This window comes from Myxine glutinosa, chromosome 9 (assembly GCF_964187855.1).
Source record: "Myxine glutinosa chromosome 9, kmMyxGlut1.1, whole genome shotgun sequence".
NCBI lineage: Eukaryota > Metazoa > Chordata > Myxini > Myxiniformes > Myxinidae > Myxine > Myxine glutinosa.
This window is the reverse complement of record NC_136269.1, coordinates 46931707-46956361: the sequence shown is the minus strand read 5'-3', so window position 1 is coordinate 46956361 and position 24655 is coordinate 46931707.

Below are 24655 nucleotides of genomic sequence, written 5' to 3'. Positions count from 1 at the left end.
CCTAGCTCCTCACCCTAACCTATCTAACTGGGGGCAGCCCCTCTCCTGGCTCTGTCACCCCATGGTGCCCTCTGGCACTGGGCTACCCGGGTCCGTCCTCCGGATCCTCGGGCCCCATCCACAACAACTACTACCGGCTCCCAGAGCCCACCTGCGGCCTCACCTGGCCGACATCCTCACAGTGGTGGAGTGCCCAAACCAACTACACACACTAACAGGCTACACGCCCAGCCATTTCCACAACACTAATGCACCCATCCAAATACCATTCTGTCACCCGCACCACAGATGCCAATATCCAACCACAATTTACCTGTACCCTCTACCTAACACTTACACTACCCGCCCCGGGTATCCGTGATGGGGGTCCACTCTTCCCCCATTCACACCTTCGCACCATCCACTCCACTCCACAATTTCCACCATTCTCACTCCACGACCATCCATTCCAATACTCCATACCATTTATTCCATACACCTGTCCTCCATTCACCTGTCGTTGCACACCTGTGCAATCCTACCTGGTGCCACCTGCACCCTCCTCCTCTTCCTGGACCAGTTGGTCAACACAACACACAATCACCACTACTCCCTCATACACTGCTCCACACACCTGTTCAGTTGCACACCTGTGCAATCACACCTGTTCCATTCTCACCTGTTCAATCCTCACACACACGGCATCATCTCAGCTAACTTCTCCCCTCTGAAACTTGCGCTTCCCAGTCGTCCCTTTAAACTATTGCGCTCCCACGTCATTATCATCCACACTAATCTACCTGCGTCCCCACTACAGGTATCAGTCACTAACTAAACTTAACGTCACCTAATGTCATCTTCGCTAGGGCCCTATCAATATAACCTAACCCACCCGGGCTAGTTTTCACTGCCATACACCCCATAAACTATAGCTCCTTTGCCCCCACCTGTGAGGGATGGTGGATTTGCCATCCCACCACATCGGGGGTCTCTCACTACCAATTTCGCTCGTCCAAATCCAACAATCAAAAATTTTCCATTTACTGCCAATTCTATTCACTTTTCTAAATTTTGTATCAAATCACTACTATCACTATCACCATCACCCGTATACTTATTACATCCTCTCGGTGCGCCAATTCACATCTACAGCCCGGCTTCGTACAGCCGAGCAATGAATGCGGGTTCTTTTGTGTCCGCGGCTGGATACGTCCCGCATTCGGGGCAGGGACGGAGGCTTACCCGGGCCGAGATCCCACGCACCACCTCGGCGTGGAGCCATCCAATGTCCCGATCTCGACCTGCCGGCACGTCTCAACAAAACGTGGTCGCCATAGCGACCCTTCCTATCCAGCCGCCCGCTCCGCCTAGTGGAGCCCGGCCGCGGCCGTTCAAAGCGAGGCCCAGCACGCACCGAGGGCCCGATTCGGCTATAAGTCGTTCTAAACTCTACCCCGTCTAACGTCGATGCTTCACCTGGACGCTTACACCCCGCAGCCTGTTCCTTGCTCACACATCCAGCTGTGCCCATGCTCCTCGTACCTTTCCTTACACACCCAGGTACACCCATTCCACTCACAGCCTTGGTCACACACCTGACCACCGAACACTTTGGCACACATTCGTTGCTCGCACACCTCACCAATACACCGCTTCGCGCCCCCTCCTCGGTCACCTCCTCTGTGACAATCACAGGTGTGCTCTCATTCGCACACCCAACCACGTGCCTCACTACCAACTCAAATGTGCCTTCCCACACACGCTCTACCATTCCAGGTGTGCATCCTTCCATCCCAGGTGTACATCCTCGCTCACCTGTTATAACCAACTCACGCTCCGTTTCACTCTCACTACTCTCACCTCCACTCTCGGTCGCGCACTCACCCTTACTTTCGACGGCACACTCTTTCCTCATGCACCCGTCCGTTACACACCTTTCTCGCGCATCCTCTCGCGCACACTTTTTCGTTACTTCCTCCGTAACACTCACCACACCGCGCTTCCCTGTGCTCCCTCGCACACGCGCTACGACCGGCTCACTCCTGACGGCACACTCACTCCTCGGCGTGCACTTTTTCCTCACACACCCCATGGTCGGACATTCTCGCACACCTCTTTTTTCGCACACCTGACCTGTCGCACACTTCACCAACGGCCTTTCACGAACACCCGGATCCAAACCAATCCCCAAGCCGACTGAAGCTTTCCTCACATCATATACATTGCCACTCACCTCCGTACTTTGTCTCCGCACCTCCTTTGCCACCTGCAAACTTTTTATTTGGTTAGTGAGCATCACATCATGATTTGAACACAGACCTTGTACATATTCCATGACTTCCTCCTTTATCTCCCTCTTAGTTTCTGTCCGTCCCTTCTTAATTTCACTCACCTCTTCTCCCACTTCCTCTAGTTTTTGTTTAACCTCTTTTATTTCTCGGTGCGTCCCCTCCAGTTCGTCCTCTAAGGCTACCGTGACCGTCTCTATGTGCATCCTTACCTCCCGGTCCTTTGTCTCCATTATCTCTGTCACCTCTTCCACCCTCATTGTCAGTTCCTCCCGTACCATCTGACATTGCCTCTGCGTCGCTATTAATTCGTTTTTAATTTCTTTTTGTGTCGCCTTTAACCCTCCTAGTACCGCAGTGTTCTTTTGAACCTGCTCCACTAACTTAGTTTGTCCCTCTGTCAGCTGCTCCACCTCCTCCGTCAGATCTTCTATTCCCCCTTGTAACTTAGCCGTATTATTCCTCACTTCTTTCTCTATACGCTTTTCGCCTCGCTTTACCTCCTCGCGTAGCCCCGAGACCTCCTCACTCACCCCTCGTCGTATTTCCTCTATCTGGTTCCCCATCTGTTCGATTTCCCGGGCGGATTGTTCCCCTATTTCCCGCAATTTGTCCTCCATCCTATTTTCTAACCCCATTAACCCATTTTTCACCCCCTCTAACTGATTCTCCTGGGCAGCCATTCTATTTTCCACCCCCGTTAACCCATGTTTCACCCCTTCTATCCCATTGTCTAACCCCTCAAATTTCTTGTCTAACTCCTTAAAATTATTGTCTAACCCCTTAAAATTATTGTCTAACCCCTCAACGGTACCCCTTGCTTCGTCCCTCATTACCCCCATTTCGTTTCCCATTACCCCCATTTGGCCCCCCATCCTATCCATTTTTGCATTCAGTTGGGTCAAGAATAATCTGAGGTCAAACCCGGTTTGCCCAGCGTCCCCAGCCGCCACCGCAGGCTCGCCCTCCGCGGCGCCGCTATTTTGGGACCCTTCAACCACGTGAGCGAGCGCGCCATTTTGCGCGCCTGATATTCCCGCAACCACATTGCCATTTTCCTCCTCCCTTTCTTCCCCGAAGTCCTGGGTTACTTCCAACCCCTCTATCTCTCCCACCGGCATCCCGTCGCCTTGGACAGCCATGGCGCGATTTCAAAATTCGGGCTTTTCCTTTAAAACAAAACAAATTTCGTACTTTATAATTTTGAGCGCGTGAAGCGCGCTCCGGGTCGATCTCACTCCCCGACACCAATTGTTATAGTACTGTTACAGACGTGGCTTAGATGTTATTTACCGAGCGGTTTTGGTATGACCACGTCTGCACAAGTTACCCGATTATACTCGAACGTTGACTAATCGCGCTACGCTAGGTCAATAAAGGCAATAAAGGAAAAGGACACACGGCTGGGTTTCAAATGACACGACACCCATGGTTCAGTTCTCAAGACCTCCGGAGGAGGTTATATTAAGGCGGAAGGTTAGATTACAACTACAAGAGGTACAGCATAGAAAGACAAGCACTTAGACACACTCTTATATTATTCCCAACAGACGACAGATAAACGGGACAAAAGGCTGACTCACACGGGGATTGATGGCAAGGAAAGGCAGAATCGATGGCTCCAGGTGCACCTGGGCTCGAGGCAGAATCGACTCGGTCCGGTCCAGAGATGCGGGAAGGTCACAGCGCTCGGAGATGGTGACTTGTCTGCTCAGGCTGGGGGCGCATCTGACGTCACGTCCGCTACGTGGCCGCGTATATCCGGCGGGGAGTGACACGCCCTCGGCTCGTTAGCTCCGCCTCGTGGAATCGGCACGTTGCTTCTCATTGGGTGCGTGCGGGGGGGTTACCGGCTCCGCCCTTGACGAGGAGCTGACAAGGAGCCCCTTCGTGGTAACCCCGTGGAGCGCATGGTCCGGAGCGTCGTTGTTGTTGTAATTGTTGTTGTAGTTGTAATTGTAGTTGTAGTTGTAGTTGTTGTTGTTGTTGTTGTTTGGGGAAGAAGATGGAAGGAGGTATGGGAAAGGTCCTAAACTCACTACTGGTGCCATATAATCACATTCTGGTGCAACGAAGAGTCAGAATTAATGGAAAGGAGTCCTTAACTGACATAGACTAAGAATAACTAGCAAGATGTCCGAAAGTTGTCTACGTGAGATGCGGTGGACCTGGGCACGACATTTAATGGGGGAAAAAGGGGAAGGTCGGCTCTACTGATTGTTGTTTACAGACAATGGGACTAGGGAATGGGGGATTGGGGATAGTCGGGGAGTATTGGGGAAATAGGGGAATATTTACAAGCGGATATGGAGGCCAAATTCCATATTCGCAACATTGCACCCTTCTCTACCCTCGGGGCGTCCCGACCCGATAAATTTTTACCTACTTTAGTGTGGCACGCAAGGTAGTTCCCTCTACTATTAACTCTACCCTGAGTGCGACAGTTTTACAGATATTCACAAATGAGTAAATATGTCCCCCTGCGACGTTGCACCCTTCTCCTCACAGAAACACACCCACAGGATAACCGAATCCGGAAAGAATCCTCAAACTAAACATACAGCCGGTAGGGAGCATTATTTACACAAGACTACGCTGATATTTACACTACGATCCAGGACCTGTTTTTGGAGGAACACATGCAGATGTTATGCATAGAGGGAGCACGCATTCTAGCATCGATACACCAACCCACGAGTGCTCTGTGGCCTACGGCCTTTAATAAGGTGCAGAGCACCCCTTCCAAGCATCAAGCACCACCCCATCACACAGTGAGCACCATCCGGTGCACCAATAAAGTGTTTACAAATCACCGGTGGTGTCGCAGCCGGCCGATGTTCTGCCGCTGGTCTTGCCTTCATGTGGTGCACTTGGCCTTCTTACTTCTTTTAAACAAAATAAAGAAAGGCGCCAACCGCGTCCATTTCTTTATTGTGGCCGTCAGGGGGCCAACTATAAGTGGTTCACCTGTATGGCATAGGTGCCACGTTGACCCATAGGTCCATCCACGGGTGGTGCTTGGCCGCAAAAGAACTGCGGTCCATTGTGGGTGGCCACAAACATTGCGGTCCATATGGTGTATCGATCCCAGCAGCAAGCAGCGAAAGTGCAGGCCCACAACTGCGAAGCCAGCACCTCTCTCTCCTCTCTCTCTGCCCCAAAACCAGATCCTCGGAGGTGGGAGACAAAAGAAGCAGACAAGTGAGTAAGGTGGTAAGGGCGCAAAAGTGCACGCAATATAAGATGATGCACACTGGGGGCACATGGGAACCAGGTGAGACAGGTACGTTCCTACCGTACGCCCCCCCCCCCACCAGGTAACCTACATGGCCCCTCCCTTACCCCTTACTGTATCCACACAACACAACACTACCCATAAACATCTACTTTACAAATCAACAAACATCCCTACTGTCTTCCCCGTTCCTCCCATAAACCAAATTCGTCTTCTCTCCCTCCTAACCAATCAAATTTGCCATTTTCAACTTTCATCAAAATTTGCCATCTCCAACTCAACATCATAATTTGCCATCACCAATTCATCATCAGTCCCTCCTAAGGAGGGAGAGATGGAATCACCCCAATGTCTCATCCACGTCGTGATGCGTCTCACAATCCACACAGCAATTTCATTTCCTGCAACAAAACAAAGAAAACACAGGTGTGGAGTCATCATCATCACCACAGGCAAGTGGCTGCATATGGTGCGACAGGTTCATCAATCCTAACTATTTCCTAAATGACTTTATCAACTTTACACTACCTGGGGTCTTTCTCCGGCCAAACCATTGGCCTTCTTACACTATGGGTTCTAAAAACCAATTCCCATTGGCCAAACTGTGGTGCTTTTCAATTTGGGGTCTCACTCCCCCGATTCATCTCCCGGTGCCCTCGCACAATTTCTGGGCTGTGGCGTGTACCTCTCCCAGCGGGTCTACCCACCTGCACACCTCCACCACTGCAGTTGCCACCCGAGCTTACCTACTCCTTACCCTAACCTAACTACCTGGGGAAGGCCCTCTCGCACTCTCCCCACTCGGTGCCCTCTCTGGCACTGGGCTACCCGGGTCCGTCCTCCGGATCCTCGGGCCCCATCCACAACTCTACCGGCTCCCAGAGCCCACCTGCGGCCTCACCTGGCCGACATCCTCACAGTGGTGGAGTGCCCAACCAACTACACACACTAACAGGCTACACGCCCAGCCATTTCCACAACACTAATGCACCCATTCACAACACCATTCTGTCACCCGCACCACAGATGCCAATATCCAACCACAATTTACCTGTACCCTCTACCTAACACTTACACTACCCGCCCCGGGTACTCGTGAAAAGGGTCCACTCTTCCCCATCCACACCTTCGCACCATGCACACCACTCCGTACCACTTACTCCAACTCTCTCCACACACCTGTACTTGCACACCTGTGCTCTCACACCTGGTGCCACCTGCACCCTTCTCTCCCCAAGCGCATTCGCGCTGATCCACTCACTCACTACTCATACACTGTTCCACACACCTGTCCAGTTGCACACCTGTGCAATCACACCTGTTCAACTCTCAACCACACGGCATCATCTCATCTAACTACTCCCCTCTGAAACTTGCGCTTCCCAGTCGTCCCTTTAAACTATTGCGCTCCCACGTCATTATCATCCATACTAATCTACCTGCGTCCCCACTACAGGTATCAGTCACTAACTAACCTTAACGTCACCTAATGTCAATCTCTTCTAGATCCCTACACACATATAACCTAACCCACCCGGGCTAGTTTTCACTGCCATACACCCCATAAACTATTGCTCCTTTGCCCCCCCATGGGAAGGGTGGCAGGGATGCCATCCCACCACATCGGGGGTCTCTCACTACCAATTTTGCACATCAAATTTCAACAAATCAAAAAAATTTGCCAATCATCTGCCAATCACTGTACCATTACCAATCATCACTCTGCCAATCCTTTGCCAATCATCAAATTTTGTTTTTCTCTAATTTTGGGGCCAAAACACTAACCTCATCACCCAGTCTACTCACTAATGCCTCTCGGTGCGCCAATTCCTGTCCAAAGCCCGGCTTCGTAAAGCCAAGCAATGGATGCTGGTTGTTTTGTGCCGGCGGCTGGATGCGTCCGGCATTCGGGGCAGGGACGGGGGCTTACCCGGGCCGAGATCCCACGCACCACCTCGGCGTGGAGCCATCCAATGTCCCGATCTCGACCTGCCGGCACGTCTCAACAAAACGTGGTCGCCATGACGACCCTTTCTATCCAGCTGCCCGCTCCGCCTAGTGGAGCACGGACGCGGCCGTTCAAAGCGAGGCCCAGCACGCACCGAGGGCCCGATTCGGCTATAAGTCGTTCCAAACTCTACCCCGTCTAACGTCGATGCTTCACCTGGGCGCTTACACCCCGCAGCCCGTTCCTTGCTCACACATCCAGCCGTGCCCATGCTCCTCGTACCTTTCCTTACACACCCAGGTACACCCATTCCACTCACAGCCTTGGTCACACACCTGACCACCGAACACTTTGGCACACATTCGTTGCTCGCACACCTCACCAATACACCTCTTCGCACCCCCTCCTCGGTCACCTCCTCTGTGACAATCACAGGTGTGCTCTCATTCGCACACCCAACCACGTGCCTCACCACCAACTCCAGCGTGCATTCCCACTCACGCTCTACCATTCCAGGTGTGCATCCTTCCATCCCAGGTGTACATCCTCGCTCACCTGTCACAACTAACTCACGCTCCATGTCACTCTCACTACTTTCACCTCCATTCCTGACAGCGCACTCACCCTTACTCTTGACAGCGCACTCTTTCCCCATGCACCTGTCCGTCACACACCTTTCTCGCGCACACTCTCCCGTCACACCCTCTGTAACACTCACCACAGGTGTGCATTCTTCCTTGCCTTTGACAGCGCACTCTTTCCCCATGCACCTGTCCGTCACACACCTTCCTCGCGCACACTCTCCCGTCACACCCTCTGTAACACTCACCACAGGTGTGCATTCTTCCTTGCCTTTGACAGCGCACTCTTTCCCCATGCACCTGTCCGTCACACACCTTCCTCGCGCACACTCTCCCGTCACACCCTCTGTAACACTCACCACAGCACGCTTCCGTGTGCTCCCTCGCACACGCGCTACGACCGACTCACTCTCGCCAGCACCCTCACTCCTTGGCACACACTTTTTCCTCACACACCCCAGAGTCGGACTTTCTCGCACACCTCCTTTTTCGCACACCAGACCTGTCGCACACTTCACCAACGGCCTCTCACGAACACCCGGGTCTATCTCGACCCCCAAGCTTATTAAATCCCCTGGCGCATCATACGCACGACCATATTGGTCACCACTTACACCGGGTCCTCTTCCTCTTCGCTTCTCCTCCATCACCTGCGAATCCCTCATCCGGTTAATGAGCACATCATCACGATCCAAACACAGACTTTGGACCAATTCTTTTATCTCCTCTTTTATCTCTTTCTTATCCCCTCTCCGTCGCTTCTTAATTTCGCTCATCCCTTCTTCCACTTCTTCTAATTTGTGCTTCACCTCTTTTATTCCCCGGTACGTCTCCTCAAGCTCGTCCTCCAAGGCTACCTTGACCGTTTCCATGTGCGTCCTCACCTGCCGGTCCTTCGTCTCCATTACCTCTATCACCTCGTCCAACCTCGTTGTCAGTCCCTCACGTACCATCTGACATTCCCTCTTTGTCGCTATTAAGTCATCTTTTAGTTCTTTCTGTGTCGCCTTTAAACCTCCTAATACCGCAGTGTTCCTTTGAACCTGCTCCACTAACTCCGTCTGTCCCACCGTCAGCTGCTCCACCTCCTGCGTCAGGTCCTCTATGCCCCCTTGTAACTTTACAGTCCCCTTTCTCACCTCCTTCTCCATGTGCTCCTTACAGTGCCTCACCTCCTCGCGCACTCCTCCGACCTCCTCACTCACTCCTCTTCTGATCTCCTCTCCCATCACTTGCATCTCCTGCCCAGATGCCATCCTCATCTGCTCCATCTCCTCCCTGTGAGCATCCAGTTTGGTTTCTACCCCCATTCTGACCCCCTCTATCTGCTGCCCCATTTGGTTAACTTCCCTTTCCGCTTGGTCCCTCATGTCCCTCAATTTGCCTTCCATGGTGTTTTCTAACCCCTCTAACCCTTTTTGCATCCCTTCCATTTGATTCTCTTGAGCGGCCATTCTGTTTTCTACCCCCGTTAACCCCTCCTGTATTTCCCCTAATCTATCGTCTAATTTCCCAAATTTCATGTCTAATCCCTTAAAATTATTGTCTAATCCTTCTATTCTACTCCCTAACCCTCCGATCTGGGCCCCCATCCTTTGTTCTAACCGTTGGCTATTGGCCCCCATGTCCTCCCTCAATTTCTCGCTATTGGACCCCATGTCCTCCCTCAATTTCTCGCTATTGGACCCCATCTTTTGTTCTAACCGTTCGCTATTGGCCCCCATCTTTTGTTCTAACCGTTCGCTATTGGCCCCCATCTTTTGTTCTAACCGTTCGCTATTCTGGGCCATAAGGGCCTTCATTTGTATGAAAAACAAGTTCAAATCCACCGGCGGCGCTGCCACGGTCGCGGGCGCGGTGATCAGCGAGGCGCCATTTTGCGCTCCCGCAATGTCGGGCACAACGACGCTATTTTGTGCGTCTGCTACCCTCGCTGCTTCGCTCTCCTCCTGTCCCTCATGTCCCTCAATTTGGTCCTGGACCGACCCTGCCTCACTCTCCCCTACCGGACCCCAGCTGTCTTGGTCTGCCATAGCGCGACTTTCAAAATTCGGGTTTTTATACAACAAAACAAATTTCGGCCGTTATAATTTCGTCGAGCGCAGTAAACGCGCTCTGAATCGATTCTCCCTCCCTGGTTTGGGCCTAACAACGCGCGGGAAATGCGCTCCGAATCGATTCTAATTGTTACAAATTTGGGCCTAATAAATTTAGTCCCGGGTTCGAATTCCACTCCTCGACACCAATTGTTACAGACGTGGCTTAGATGTTATTTACCGAGCGGTTTTGGTATGACCACGTCTGCACAAGTTACCCGATTATACTCGAACGTTGACTAATCGCGCTACGCTAGGTCAATAAAGGCAATAAAGGAAAAGGACACACGGCTGGGTTTCAAATGACACGACACCCAGGGTTCAGTTCTCAAGACCTCCGGAGGAGGTTATATTAAGGCGGAAGGTTAGATTACAACTACAAGAGGTACAGCATAGAAAGACAAGCACTTAGACACACTCTTATATTATTCCCAACAGACGACAGATAAACGGGACAAAAGGCTGACTCACACGGGGATTGATGGCAAGGAAAGGCAGAATCGATGGCTCCAGGTGCACCTGGGCTCGAGGCAGAATCGACTCGGTCCGGTCCAGAGATGCGGGAAGGTCACAGCGCTCGGAGATGGTGACTTGTCTGCTCAGGCTGGGGGCGCATCTGACGTCACGTCCGCTACGTGGCCGCGTATATCCGGCGGGGAGTGACACGCCCTCGGCTCGTTAGCTCCGCCTCGTGGAATCGGCACGTTGCTTCTCATTGGGTGCGTGCGGGGGGGTTACCGGCTCCGCCCTTGACGAGGAGCTGACAAGGAGCCCCTTCGTGGTAACCCCGTGGAGCGCATGTTCCGGAGCGTCGTTGTTGTTGTAATTGTTGTTGTAGTTGTAATTGTAGTTGTAGTTGTAGTTGTTGTTGTTGTTGTTGTTTGGGGAAGAAGATGGAAGGAGGTATGGGAAAGGTCCTAAACTCACTACTGGTGCCATATAATCACATTCTGGTGCAACGAAGAGTCAGAATTAATGGAAAGGAGTCCTTAACTGACATAGACTAAGAATAACTAGCAAGATGTCCGAAAGTTGTCTACGTGAGATGCGGTGGACCTGGGCACGACATTTAATGGGGGAAAAAGGGGAAGGTCGGCTCTACTGATTGTTGTTTACAGACAATGGGACTAGGGAATGGGGGATTGGGGATAGTCGGGGAGTATTGGGGAAATAGGGGAATATTTACAAGCGGATATGGAGGCCAAATTCCATATTCGCAACAGTACTAACACAATTGGTGTCCAAAATTTGGGCTAAATAAATTTAGTCCCAGGTTCGAATCCAACTCCTGACAACCAATTGTTACAGATCGCGGTTAGGATGTTATAGACCGAGCGGTGGTTTAAAACCGCGACCTAACAAAACTCACCCGATTCCACCCGAACGTTGGTTGTATCGCACCCTAGCTGCTCAATGAGGGAAAAGACAAAAGCGACGCAATGCAAGAGGAAAACGGAGACAAAAAAAAGGTTTGAAATATTACTACTGAATTTATTTCTACTATTTACACACAAGCAACAAAAAGCAATTCAGTTTATTTACAAGTACAAGACGCAGGTGACACAGTGCAAATTTAGCTTATCTACAGACTTAACTTATTACCCAGGACAGAACAAACAAAGACGACTCACACGGGGAATTGCAGGAATCGCAGGATGTGGATGGCTGGAGGGAGAGGGAGAGGTCCAAGGGGGGGTCCCGCCGCACAACCGGCACGTTCAGCAGCCGCCGTTCCTGCCCCCCTTTTGCGGTTGCCGGGTGTCGCTGCTGCGGCGGCCTGCAGTTGCCTTGCCAGGCCTTGTCTTACTCGCTTCTCACCACCGACTTCTCACCACCGCAACCAACTGTGACCACTGACCCTCCTTTTTGGCACCCGACTCAGACCAACTCTTCTCTCTCTCTCTTTCTCTCTCGGTGCAACCAACTCCTCCTCTCTCTCTCTTTCTCCGACCAACCCAGAGTGCATCTCCCTTTCTTCTTCTTCGCTCTACTTCCGGTTGCGCCCTTTTATAGCGCCCCCAGCGATCACGCCCCCGGCGCTTTGGACACGCCCATCGGGGCGCTCACCTCGGCCCTGGCTGGTCGCACGACCCTCGGGCTCCGCCCCGGACGACGACGGGCGGGCGCGCCCCTCCCCTCCTCTGACGAGGTGGAGACATGCCTTTCTTCCCTGACTCGAGCCTCGTGGTCAATGGCGGTTATTGGAGGGGAGGTGATTGGGAATCGAGGACTCAGCAATGACGAGAGGGGATGTAATATGGCAATCGAGGGTCGGCAATCACGAAAGGGGGGTGTGAAGGAAATGGGGATTTTTGGGGATGGGAATGGAAGGGGATCTATTCTCTTTCACTGGTGCAATGGAGTACTTCAATTAATGGGAGACACAGCCTTATCCTAAAACACAGAATAAGATATAACTATCGAACATGAATATCCTATGATTGGCTGACGTGTATGCTTGTGGACTATGGGACGCCCTTTTGATCTTACACAGCTCCGGAGGCAGGAGGCACAGCACAACAACAATAATAATAATCATACAGCACACAATAAATAAAAAAAATATACAGTCCTCATATCCACAACAATATATATATATATATATATATATATATATATATATATATATATATATATATATATATATATATATATATATACAGTGGAACCTTGACTTACGAGTGCCCCAACTTACGAGTTTTTCGAGATACGAGCCGTCGCTCCGGCGGTTTATTGCTTTGAGATGCGAGCCGAGATCCGAGTTACGAGCTTTCGCCACCCGGTCACGTGGTTATCTTGCCGTTCAAGTACAGTATCTCTGTCGTATAGCGCTGCATTTTAGTTTTCGCATTTCGGTTATTTTGAGTTTACGCCGCCAGGTGGGTTCCGGTCACGTGGTTATCTTGCGGTGCACGTACAGTACGTATCTCTGTCGTATAGCGCTGCATTTTTTTTTCTCGCATTTTGGTTATTTCGAGTTCACGCCGCCAGGTGGGTTCTGGTCACGTGGTTATCTTGCCGTGCACGTACAGTACGTATCTCTGTCGTACAGCGCTGCATTTTTTTTTTCGCATTTTGGTTATTTCGAGTTCACGCCGCCAGGTGGGTTCTGGTCACGTGGTTATCTTGCCGTGCACGTACAGTACGTATCTCTGTCGTATAGCGCTGCATTTTTTTTTTCGCATTTTGGTTATTTCGAGTTCACGCCACCAGGTGGGTTCTGGTCACGTGGTTATCTTGCCGTGCACGTACAGTACGTATCTCTGTCGTATAGCGCTGCATTTTTTTTTTCGCATTTTGGTTATTTCGAGTTCACGCCGCCAGGTGGGTTCTGGTCACGTGGTTATCTTGCCGTGCAAGTACAGTACGTATCTCTGTCGTACAGCGCTGCATTTTTTTTTCCGCATTTTGGTTATTTCGGAAAATTTCTTAGTTTTAACCATGGGGCCTAAGAAAGTGAGTGGCAAGTGCAGTGCTGAGAAGAAGAAGAGGATGATGTGCTTGGATATAAAACACGCAATCGTCGAAAAACATGAGCGAGGTGCCGAGGAGGACGTATATAACGGCAGAGGAGAAGAGCATGCCAGGCCACAACTTGTTCAGAATGCCGGCGATAGCTCGCCTTCTCTTTGTGGAAAACACGGTGAGATCCTTAACATCCAACAACTAATGGGACGCAAACGGGGCGCCCAGTTTAGCGGTACACACATTGATGAATCACCCTGCCTGTGATTCACCCATGACAGGTTATAGCTGGGTCGGGATTCAAACCCAGGCTGGACAGTTTAGACTTTAGAGTCAAGTGTGCGTACCTCCAGTCCAGGCCATCCTGCCAACTTGTATGCTGCATACAGGTGAAATATAAAGCGCGAGATATTTTTATATATACTGTATATTTTAAAAAAAATTGGTGTGGTTTTTGGCGGGCTGGAACGGATTAATAGCATTTCAATGCATTTCAATGGGGAAATTTGATTTGAGATATGAGCAATTTGAGTTACGAGCTCGGTCACGGAACGAATTAAACTCGTAAGTCAAGGTTCCACTGTATATATATATATATATATATATATATATATATATATATATATATATATATATATATATATATATATATATATATATATATATATATATATATATATATATATATATATATATGTACATATATATAAATATGTATTATAAATATTGTTACATTTGTGAGGGTAGGTGAAGAAATACCTTAGGAAAGTCAGGAATGTATAGTTTAGTATGGACCATGTGACGCGAAGAAGAAGAAGCCATTTCTATTTACATAAGCGGGATAAATGTTCAGGTTAAGAGTGTTTGCATGTCGCCATAAGGAGGGTGGTTTTGTGCTTATTAATTATAGGGCTGATTGTTAATAATCTCCAGTATGTATTGCGTCCCTGTGATTTTCCCTAATGTTCTTATAAAACACAGCTGGCCAGGCGATTGGCTCCATTAGCCAACCACGCCGCCAGGGCCGACAGAAACAGCATTTGCCGATCGGCAAGGGAACCCCGTCATTCGAAAATTCCTGAACAGAGATTAGACTCCACCCCCCCCGACGAATCGTGACGATGAGGCCTTGCCCCGAAGATGACGATTGGTCGTGGCCATGGATTGATGTAATGGGACATCAGTGATTGGACAGAGTGTGACGTCAGCGGTGGAACATTCGAGAGCTCGGGGAGCAAAAAGAAGCCATCTCGCCAACTTGGTCTCTTTTGTGCTGGAGTTCGTTGGAGGTGGGCACATGTTCTCTTGTTGTGGCTCTCGGCTCGAGTGGGCGCTGTTGTCTCGGGTGCGCTGGTGAGGAGATGTGTCGGAGCTTTGGATGTTTTGAAAGATCGGAGGAGGGGATGTTGTTGACTGTGGTGCTTTTCCGGGGAGGAGAGAGCCGCGTCTCGCTTGGCAGTGGAAGCGAGGAAGGGCCGGTTGGCTGCTTATTCATGCATGGGCATTGATCAGATAAGGCTTCGCGAAAGCAAAAGACAATCCCGCCATGGTTCGAAAAACCATGCCTCGGAGTTAAACTCCGAGATTCGTACGCCTCGGAGTTAAAGCTCATTTCGGTCATCTGTCACCCAGGGGTCTTAACCCCGGGGACGCAACAATATAATATATAACATATATAATATAATATATAATATTGTTACGGTTCTCTACGCCGGCCTTCTTCCCCTTATCAAATTCAAATTCGTCACTATGTTCTGTCTCCCATATCCCCCTCTAATTCCAAATTCGTCTTCCAATCCCTACCATGAAGGAAGAGATGGAACCAACGCAATGTCACTCTATGTCGTGATGCGTCTTACTCACTCAAACAGTTTCAAAGCCCTGGTGTGGAGTTCCGTTTCCCTTGGTGAATGAATGTGGATGGCGTGAAGGGAATTCTCTTCCTAACTACTCTAATGACATTAACTCACTTACACTACCCGGGGTCATACCTGCCAATTGGCCATCTTTACACTATGTGGTTCTAAAAACCGAATCCCCCATTGATCACTCTGCGGTGCCCTACGAATTTGGGTCTCACTCCGCAATTTTTCATACTGTGCCCTTGCACAATTTTGGGGCTGGGTCGTGTGGCTCCACTAGCAGGTCCAACTACCTGCGCACCTCTGCCACTGAAGTCGCCACCCGAGCTTACCTGCTCCTGCGACTACCTAACAGGGGAAGGCCCCTCCTGTCTCTTTACCCCTCTGATGCCCTCTCTGGCATTGGGCTACCCGGGTCCTTCTCCTGGATCCTCGGGCCCCACTGAACAACTACTCACAACTCTAACTGGCTCCAAGAGCCTATCTGCGGCCTCACCTGGCCGACAAACTACCAGTGGCGGAGTGCTCCAATAACCATACGCACCAACAAAGCCCACACGCCGAGCCATTTCATAGACTCATGCACTCAACCAAGCACTTCTTGCTACTTCCCGCACCACAGGTGTCAATATCCAAACAATTTACCTAAGCCCTCTACCTGGCTTTAAACTACCCACCCCGGGTATTCGTGAAGGGGTCCATCTCCCCCCATTCACTCCTTCGCACCATGCATTCCACACCTTTTACTTCACACCAAATCTCTTGCACACCTTTTGTGCTCTTACACCTTTTCTCATACACTCCAACACAACTCCATCTGTTCTCCATACACAACTCCTGGTTACTCTCAACCAATTCCTCATTTGCTCTATACCATCCTCACACACACAGCATCATCTAGCTGACTACTTTCCCTAAAACTCGTGCTTCCCCATCTTCCCCTACACTAAGCACACCCTCATCGTTATCAACCATCTAATCTAACTACGTCCCCTCTACATGTACAAATGTCGCTACTTAAATTTTGTCTTCTAAAGTCAGCTAAATCCCTAGCAATTAACCTAGCCCGCCATCGGCGAGATTCAGTGCCTCATGGAGGTAACCATCGCTGGTCCCTCCATGTGCATTTCACTGCCATCCCCCTAATCTAATGCTCATGAGCCCCAAGTGTGAGGAATGGCAAAACCACCACTCCCCCACGCCGGGTACCATTCGCCAACACTATGGCTATCCGTCCACTGTGCTATGAGCCTCTCCGTGCGGCAATACATTTTCACATCTCGGCTTCACAAAGTCGAGCGATGCATGCGGGTGGTTGGTCGCCTGTAGGTTGGGTCCGTCCGGCATTTTCGATCCAGGGGAGGAGGCTTTGTTGGGCCAAGGTTCAAGGCGCCATCTCTGCACGGAGCCTTGCGGTCCCATGCACAATGGCCCAACCGCCCACGGTCAGAGCACCACAGCTGCCAGGGGGCGCGGCTCCGAACTCTCCTACCCCCCTTGAACCTTGCCGATCACCTTTCCCGCCAAGGCGCGGCACCGACCATACAGGGCGGGGCCCGGCGCGAACCGTGCATGCTGGTCCTTGTGAGATGGCCGCGGCACTGATCCCCGCCGGTCCCCGCAGCACACAAAGCACACAATGCACCGAGGGATCGCGTCGGCTATATGTCGAGCTAAACGCTACCCCGGTCTGCATCGATGCTCGAGCCGCGTTCTCACACCTCGCGACCCATTCCACATTCGTACACCGCGGCGCTCCAGCGCCTCCCATACACTCCGTGCATTCTGTTACAGCATGCACTCCTCTCGCGCCCTCTGGTGTGCAATCTTTCTCGCACACCGCACTCGCACCTGCACACCTAGGCACACCCATACCACTCACGCACTCCGTTACACACTCGGCCATCGCACACCCTTTCTTTACGTACTCCGTAACTTCCACGGGTGTGCACTCTTCTGGTACACACCCAATCACACGCTCTGGTGTACATTCTCTCTCACTCTCCTCGGCCATCGCACACTCTGTTTCACACTCTTGTTCGATGCACTCTTCCCACTCACATTCCGTCATACACTCACGCTCCGGTGCACACTTCTTTCTCACACGCGCGCCATTCGCTCGCGTACACCGAGCAAAGGACCTTCCACGACCGCCCGGGTTTCGCTTCGATCCCAAGTGCGCCAAAAACCTTTTCCTGCCAAACACTTTCGCGCCATACACACCCCTACTCACCTTGGGGATTCTCTTCTCCGGCAGCACCTGCAAACCTTTATTGGGGTTAGCAAGCCCGACATCACGGTGCAAATGCAAACTTTGTTCAGGTTCCATTTCTACCTCCCGTGATTCATTTTCCGATTATATCCCTGCCGTCTTTTCGGCCCCGTTTTCAACTATAATCATTTCTATGATTTCTTTTTCTAGCTCGACGACCGCCGGCGCACTTAAAATTTTCTTTTCCAATTCGGTGGCCATCTGCTTTTCCTCACCCCAAGTCGCGATCTCTATTCCCTCGGTCCATGCAGGTCTCTATTCCCTCGGTCCCTGCTCTACCTCGCTCTCTCCGCGTTCCTCGCACCGCGTTACCTCGTCGCGTCCCAATGCGACCTCCTCGCTCAACCTGTGCCCAATGTCCTCCCCCATTTCTTTTATTAACTCCCCTCGGGGGTCCATTCTTTCATTTATTTTATCCACGTCATTCTTTTGGGCGTCAATTATTTCCCTGGTGGATTTGTCCCCCATTTCTTTCATTTCTGCCATGAATTGCGCCATGAGTGTGTAAAGGTCCGAAATCATTGGCACCACGGGCTCGGCTCTCGCCGCCATGTGCGAGGCGCTGCCATTTTCTACCCCTGCTGCTGGCCCCTCATCAATGTCCTCCTCTTCTCCCAATTCTTCCCGTGGGTCCTGGGTCATTAATTCCTCTTTATCTACCTCATCTTCTACCCCAACCGGCATTCGACCGCTTTGGCGAGCCATGGCACAAATACAATTTGGCTTTTAATACAAAATTTTGGTCGCTTGTAATTTGGAGCCAATTCGTCCAAAAAAAATTTGATAGGGTTCCAAATCCCACTCCCCGACACCAATAATTGTTACTGCCAATATGTAAAATTGGTGTCCAAAATTTTGTCTCCAAATTTTGTCCCAGGTTTCAAATCCCACTCCTGACTACCAATTGTTACGGTTCTCTACGTTGGCCTTCTTCTCCTTATCAAGGGGTGATTAATCCCCTTGTCTTTACTGGGCCTAGCGGAACCGAGACTTATTACGTCCCTCCCGGACACACACGGCGTAGGGTTTCAGGACTACTTTTCGCTCGTACCTAAGTACCCGCGCTGCCCTGGGAGCGAGGAAACAAGCCTCGCACGAACCACGTGTGGTTTGAGTATGCCAAGCGGATTGCTTACACATGGTCCTCACAGTCTTAACTAGTGGAACCCGATTGGAGCAATCTTATTCGTGCCACGCTTAGTCAATGGAGGAAACCACAGGAACGATTGAATCAAGAAAGAAAGAACAAGGGTTTAATTATTTCCCACACGTATTGTTACGTGCTCTTCCCCAAACCCCCTGGTCACGGTGTACCTCCAAGCCCCGAGAGGAGTCATGGCAGAAAGATGTGTTATTCTGTGTCAAAGATCAATGGTGAAACCACACCAATTGTTACCAACAAACAAATATTGTATTAAGGTCACACAAGAATAACAACACAAAAACAATAGTAATCAATTGTACAACAAATAGTATATCATTCCGATGATGGTACCATCAGGTTCGTACAATATAACTCACTGTGCTCCAAGTGAGTGAAAAGAAGAACATCCCCAATGTCTCTATTCCCGGCTTCAAGCCAAAGTTGATTTCGGCTTCAAGCCAAAGTCGATCCACTCCAGTGATCGTCCATACGATGTGGTATTGAGACCAGAATCCCGTTGGGTTGGCAGTTAGTCCTGCTGCGAAAGCTGCGCAGAGGCGCCCTCCAGGCGACTGGGAAATCACACCTTCTGGTATGGACGTTCAACGGCTCACAGTCAGCGAGCCACAAATTAACCTTCAAAATCCACGTTACACACACACACACACACACACACACACACACACAAACACACACACACACACACACACACACACACCAGATAAACGTCTGAATGCGGTGAAAATGGTCGAAACGAGATGAAACCTTGAGCGAAGCGCAAGTCCTGCACGAGTCAAAATGGCCGACGGCCCATTCTTGTGGCGTAACGGCATGACGATGATTCTCCTCGGAATCAACCGCCAAAACCTGAGACGCAGGTTGATCTGTCACAGCGATAACAACTCTGTCGCAGGAATCCCTTTCCTGGGAAACCCAAAGTTCACTCGTGACTTTCGTTCACCAATCGTTCGCTCCAGACCTCGAAGCAACTAGGCTTCTTGTCCGACTCGCTCGCTCCGCCTTCTTCTTTTTCCTCCTCCTCTTCTTCGTCGTCCGGTTCCGGTTTCGTTTAAAACATTTACTTTTTTACCTTTTGAAAATAGCAATATCTATTTCCCTTAAACGACAACAATAATAGTACATGGAATCAAAAATGTTTACAGTGGATGAAAACCACAACAACGGAAGTGACGAATCCGTAACACTTCCCCCCCTCAAGAAAGAAAGTTTGAACATAGGGAAAACTTTCTTTGCAGGCAAAAACTCTTTCAACAAACAAAAGTAAAACTCACACCCAAATCATCAATTCCCGTGAGCAACGATAATTAATATTTCCCAAAATAAAGCAACAAAACTTCCAAACAACCTACAGAAATTTCCAAAGTTAGTTCACTCTAGACAAAGCAATGACATTGTCCCTGCCCTTTACATGCTCAATTTCCAAATTGAACTCCTGCAAAGCCAAACTCCATCTCATCAACCTCTGGTTTTTATTTTTCATTTTTTAATGAAGGTTAAGGGGTTGTGATCAAAAATACAAAGCAAAGCAAATCTATAGCACTTTTTGAAGGAGGCCGAGCTGAGAGCCAGGTTTCATGGTGGTTGGGTGGTGAGGCCTGGAAGTATTCACTAAATGGACACATCTAGGAACGTGGAGTTCACGGGTTAATCTGTGTAGGATTATCTGTGTAGTGTAGGAATCTGCTCGGCTGCTCCTGAGCACTCAGTGCTTCCAACTCTTCTCTTGATCATAAAAATCATAATCACGGTTGAAGAGTCGGGTGCTACAGTCACGTGAGTAGCGGTCCCCATCTCGGCTACCACCGTAATAGTCATCCCATCGAGAGTTGCCAAAACTGCGTTGCTGCTGCTGGGAGCCTCCGTAGTAATCACGACTGCGGCCGCCACCAAAACTACTACTCCCACCCCGGGAGCCATAGCCACCCCTGAAACTACCTCCACGTTTTCCTCCTCTGTAGCCCCCTCGACGCCCATGGCCTGCCTTCTCTACTGTTATGGTCCGACCATCCAAATCCTTGCCATTGAAATCCTTTTCTGCATCTTTGGCATCCTTTGTGTTTTCAAACGTGACAAAGCCAAACCCCCTCGACTTTTGCGTCTCCCTGTCTTTTATCAGCAGCATTTCCAAGAGTGGTCCATATTTGCCAAAGATAGAGTCCAGAATATCTTCTCTTGTGTCAAAGTTCAGTCCACCTACAAAGAGCTTGCCGACATTGCCTCCATCCATCACTTGTGTGTGCTGACACTTAGTTTCAGGGTACTCGACAAGAAGTGACTGTGCAAAGTGTGACGTCAGTACCTTCTCCTTCTCTTCAGAGCGCTTCCTACCTATAGCACGAATCGCGGCACAGGATGGAAAGATACCCGGAATCTCCTGCTCTAACTGTGCGGTGTTATTTTCCATACTGGGCTTTTCAACAAACATCGGATTGCCAGAAACTCGACCACCGGCCAAATCATTTCCGATAACAAAAGAGATTCCCTTTACAGGAAGATTGGCTTGTAAACCTACGGTGACCGGTCCTGACACCAAATCAGACTTCAAATGGATGACATGAAGTGGAGCTTTAACATAGCTACCAACCCCCTGTAAAAGAACACTAACACCAGTTGCCGTCTTCTCTGACAATGGCAAAATGCCTTCAAGCATCAAAGATTGATGTGCTCCTGTGTCCCTCCATACCCTAACAGGTCTCTGGTTAGTCAAGTCTCCATCCAGTGACACAAACCCCTCTGAAATAAAAGGTTTGTAACCCTCTTGAACAAGGTCGTTCTGTGATGCCGTAACTTTGGCATGGGAACCTTCACATGGCACTGTCCTCCAAGGACGATTTCTCGCATTGGCCAATGTATTCGGAGTTGTACTAGTCTGACTCCGCTCCTGATTTTTCCTTTTCAGGGCATAACATTGGGACATCAAATGCCCAGGTTTCTTGCAAAAAGCGCAAATAGGCCCCGAGGAAAAACTCGTGGACTGCCTCGGGCACCCCGGAAGATAAGTCTGTCTTGGAACTGTAGTCTTCTGATCCCTAAAAGTCACGGTATCAGATTTGTCCCCATAGTCATCTCTAGGCCGCCTCCATGAATATTTGTTCTCCGCACCTGATTTACCATAACTCCCCTGGCTAACTCTAGGCGGGAAGTTAGGTTTGTGGAAACCCATCCTGTGTGTCAAGGCATATCCATCTGCCACGGTTGCTGCCTCATACAACTTTGGTACTTTATTTTCATCCAGATGTACTTTAATGTCTGTGTGGACACACTGTTTGAATTCCTCCACCAAGATCAATTGTCGCAACTGGTTGAAGTCTTTCCCAATCCCCTTCGAGTCACACCACCGATCAAACATGGTTTCCTTCATTCTGGCAAACTCCATATGGGTCTCACTCTCCCTGTTCCTGGCATTCCTGAATTTTTGCCGGTAAGCTTCAGGGACCAATTCATAGGCTTTGAGAATGGTTTTCTTCACTATCTCAAATCTGCACATTGGTCAATCGGTAAAGCCGAATAGATATCTTGAGCTTCACCCACCAGAACACTTTGCACTAACATAGTCCAGGACCCCACAGGCCACTTTAGCATTTGAGCCACTTTCCCAAAGTGTAAAAAAAACTTGGCTTCCTCCTTTTCATTGAACATACTCCTCCTCTTCTTTGTCGTCCGGTTCCGGTTTCGTTTCAAACATTAACTTTTTTACCTTTTGAAAATAGCAATATCTATTTCCCTTAGACGACAACAATAACAGCACATGGAATCAAAAATGTTTACAGTGGATGAAAACCACAACAACGGAAGTGACGAATCCGTAACAGTATGTACAAGTTCAAGGATGAAGAGACACAGAATAGACTTAGACAGTCTTAACTTATCCCTTGGACAACGGGCCCGTCTCACACTCACACAGGGGATTGCAGATTTTTTTTTTTTTTTTTTTTTTTGTATACAAGATCGAGGCTCGTGAAAGAGCTAACATTAATCACACAAAAAGACAAACCGACACACAAAACACAAAAAACAAGGGGAGCGGCAGCCAAGATGGGGAGAGAGGGGGAAGGACACAAAAGAGAGGGGGGAAGAGGGGGAAGGACACAAACACAACATTTGAGAGCAGGGACATCGGGAGGACATGGGGGGAGGTGGGAGAGGAATAAAACATATGAACACTGCAAGGACTCTGGGGTGAATTACCGGGGGTAGAAAAGATCAAGGTTTTCGATGAGGGAAGATAAGAGATGGTGGTGAACAGCTGTTTTAAAGACCTGGAGGGAGGAGTGGGATTGAAGGGAGTGGGGGAGTTTGTTCCAGAGGCGGGAGAAAAGGGGAATGAAAGAGTGAAGGTGAGCAGAGAGCCTAGACTTTGGCAGTTTAACCATAAGAGGGTTGCAGGCAGATCTTGTGCGACCTGAAGGAATATTGGGGGGACAGAGCACAGAGAGAGCTGGGGGAGCAAGGCCGGAGAGGAGTCGGTAGAAGACAGAAAGACCACCAACCTGCCTGCGGTGAGTGAGTGAAAGGCCCTCGGTGTTGACTACATCGCAGGAGATTCCAATGATTCTGAAAGCTTTGGCCTCAACAGCGTGAAGCCGAGCAAGGTGTGAGGCAGGAGCACCAGCCCAGAGGGGGGAACAGTATTCCATTGAGCTGCGGATGAAAGCCTTGTATGTGGTGAGGAGCTCAGGTGTGCCAAGGAAGGACTTCGCACGACGGAGGATGCCCAGTCGGCGACTGGCTTTGGAGGCCAGCTTGGAAATGTGGTTTTCCCAAGAAAGATCATGGCAGATAGTGAGACCCAAAAGCTTGAGCGACAGAACTTCTTTGAGAGGATTGTTGAGAAAGTAGATGGGAGGGTTGTCCAGTCGGTCCTTTCGGAGAGACATTGTAAGAGTGTGAGATTTGTCAGGATTGAAAGACATGTTCCACTTGTTTGACCAGTCTGTGATTTTGTCCAGGTCTGCAGAGAGTGAGGAGGCTTCAGACTGCCGATCTGAGGGATGAGGAATGGAGCGACAGAGAGTAGAGTCGTCAGCAAAGAGATAGAGAGGATTTTCAAGAGAGTCAGAGAGATCATTGATGAAGACCAGAAAAAGCACAGGGCCCAGAACACTACCTTGGGGAACTCCAGCCTGAACAGGAAGAGGAGATGAGAGAAACCCATTCAGGGCCACACGTTGACTACGACCAGAGAGGAAGTCCGCCAGCCATGCGTGGAGATTTCCATGGATACCAAAGGAGGAGAGTTTGGTGAGCAGAGCAGGGTGCCAGACCATATCGAAGGCACGTGAAATGTCAAGGGAGACAGCTCTAATTTCCTGTTTGGCGTTGAGGACCTCCATCCATTGTTGAGAAAGCAGAAGCAGCATGTCCAGAGTAGAGTGACCAGGTCTGAAACCAAATTGATGATCAGAGATCAAGCCATTGGAGAAGAGGAAAGATTTAATATCTGAAGCAATGATGGATTCCATGACTTTGCTGATAATTGGGAGAAGGCTGATTGGTCTGTAGTTGCTGGGATCTGTTTTTGCACCTTTTTTGTGCAAACCGGTGATGTTTTCTGATTTCCAAGCAGATGGCAGATGACCTTGAGCAAAAGAGAGGGTGAAGAGAACAGAAAGAGGGAGTGAAAGAGCAGAAGAACATGATTTTAGGACCCGTGGGCTGATGCCGTCAGGACCAGTTGCAGAATCAGAGTCGAGGGTTGACAGAAACTTTTCCACCTTGTCAGGAGGAAAGGACACAGAGTCCAGGAGCAGCTGGGTATGACTGG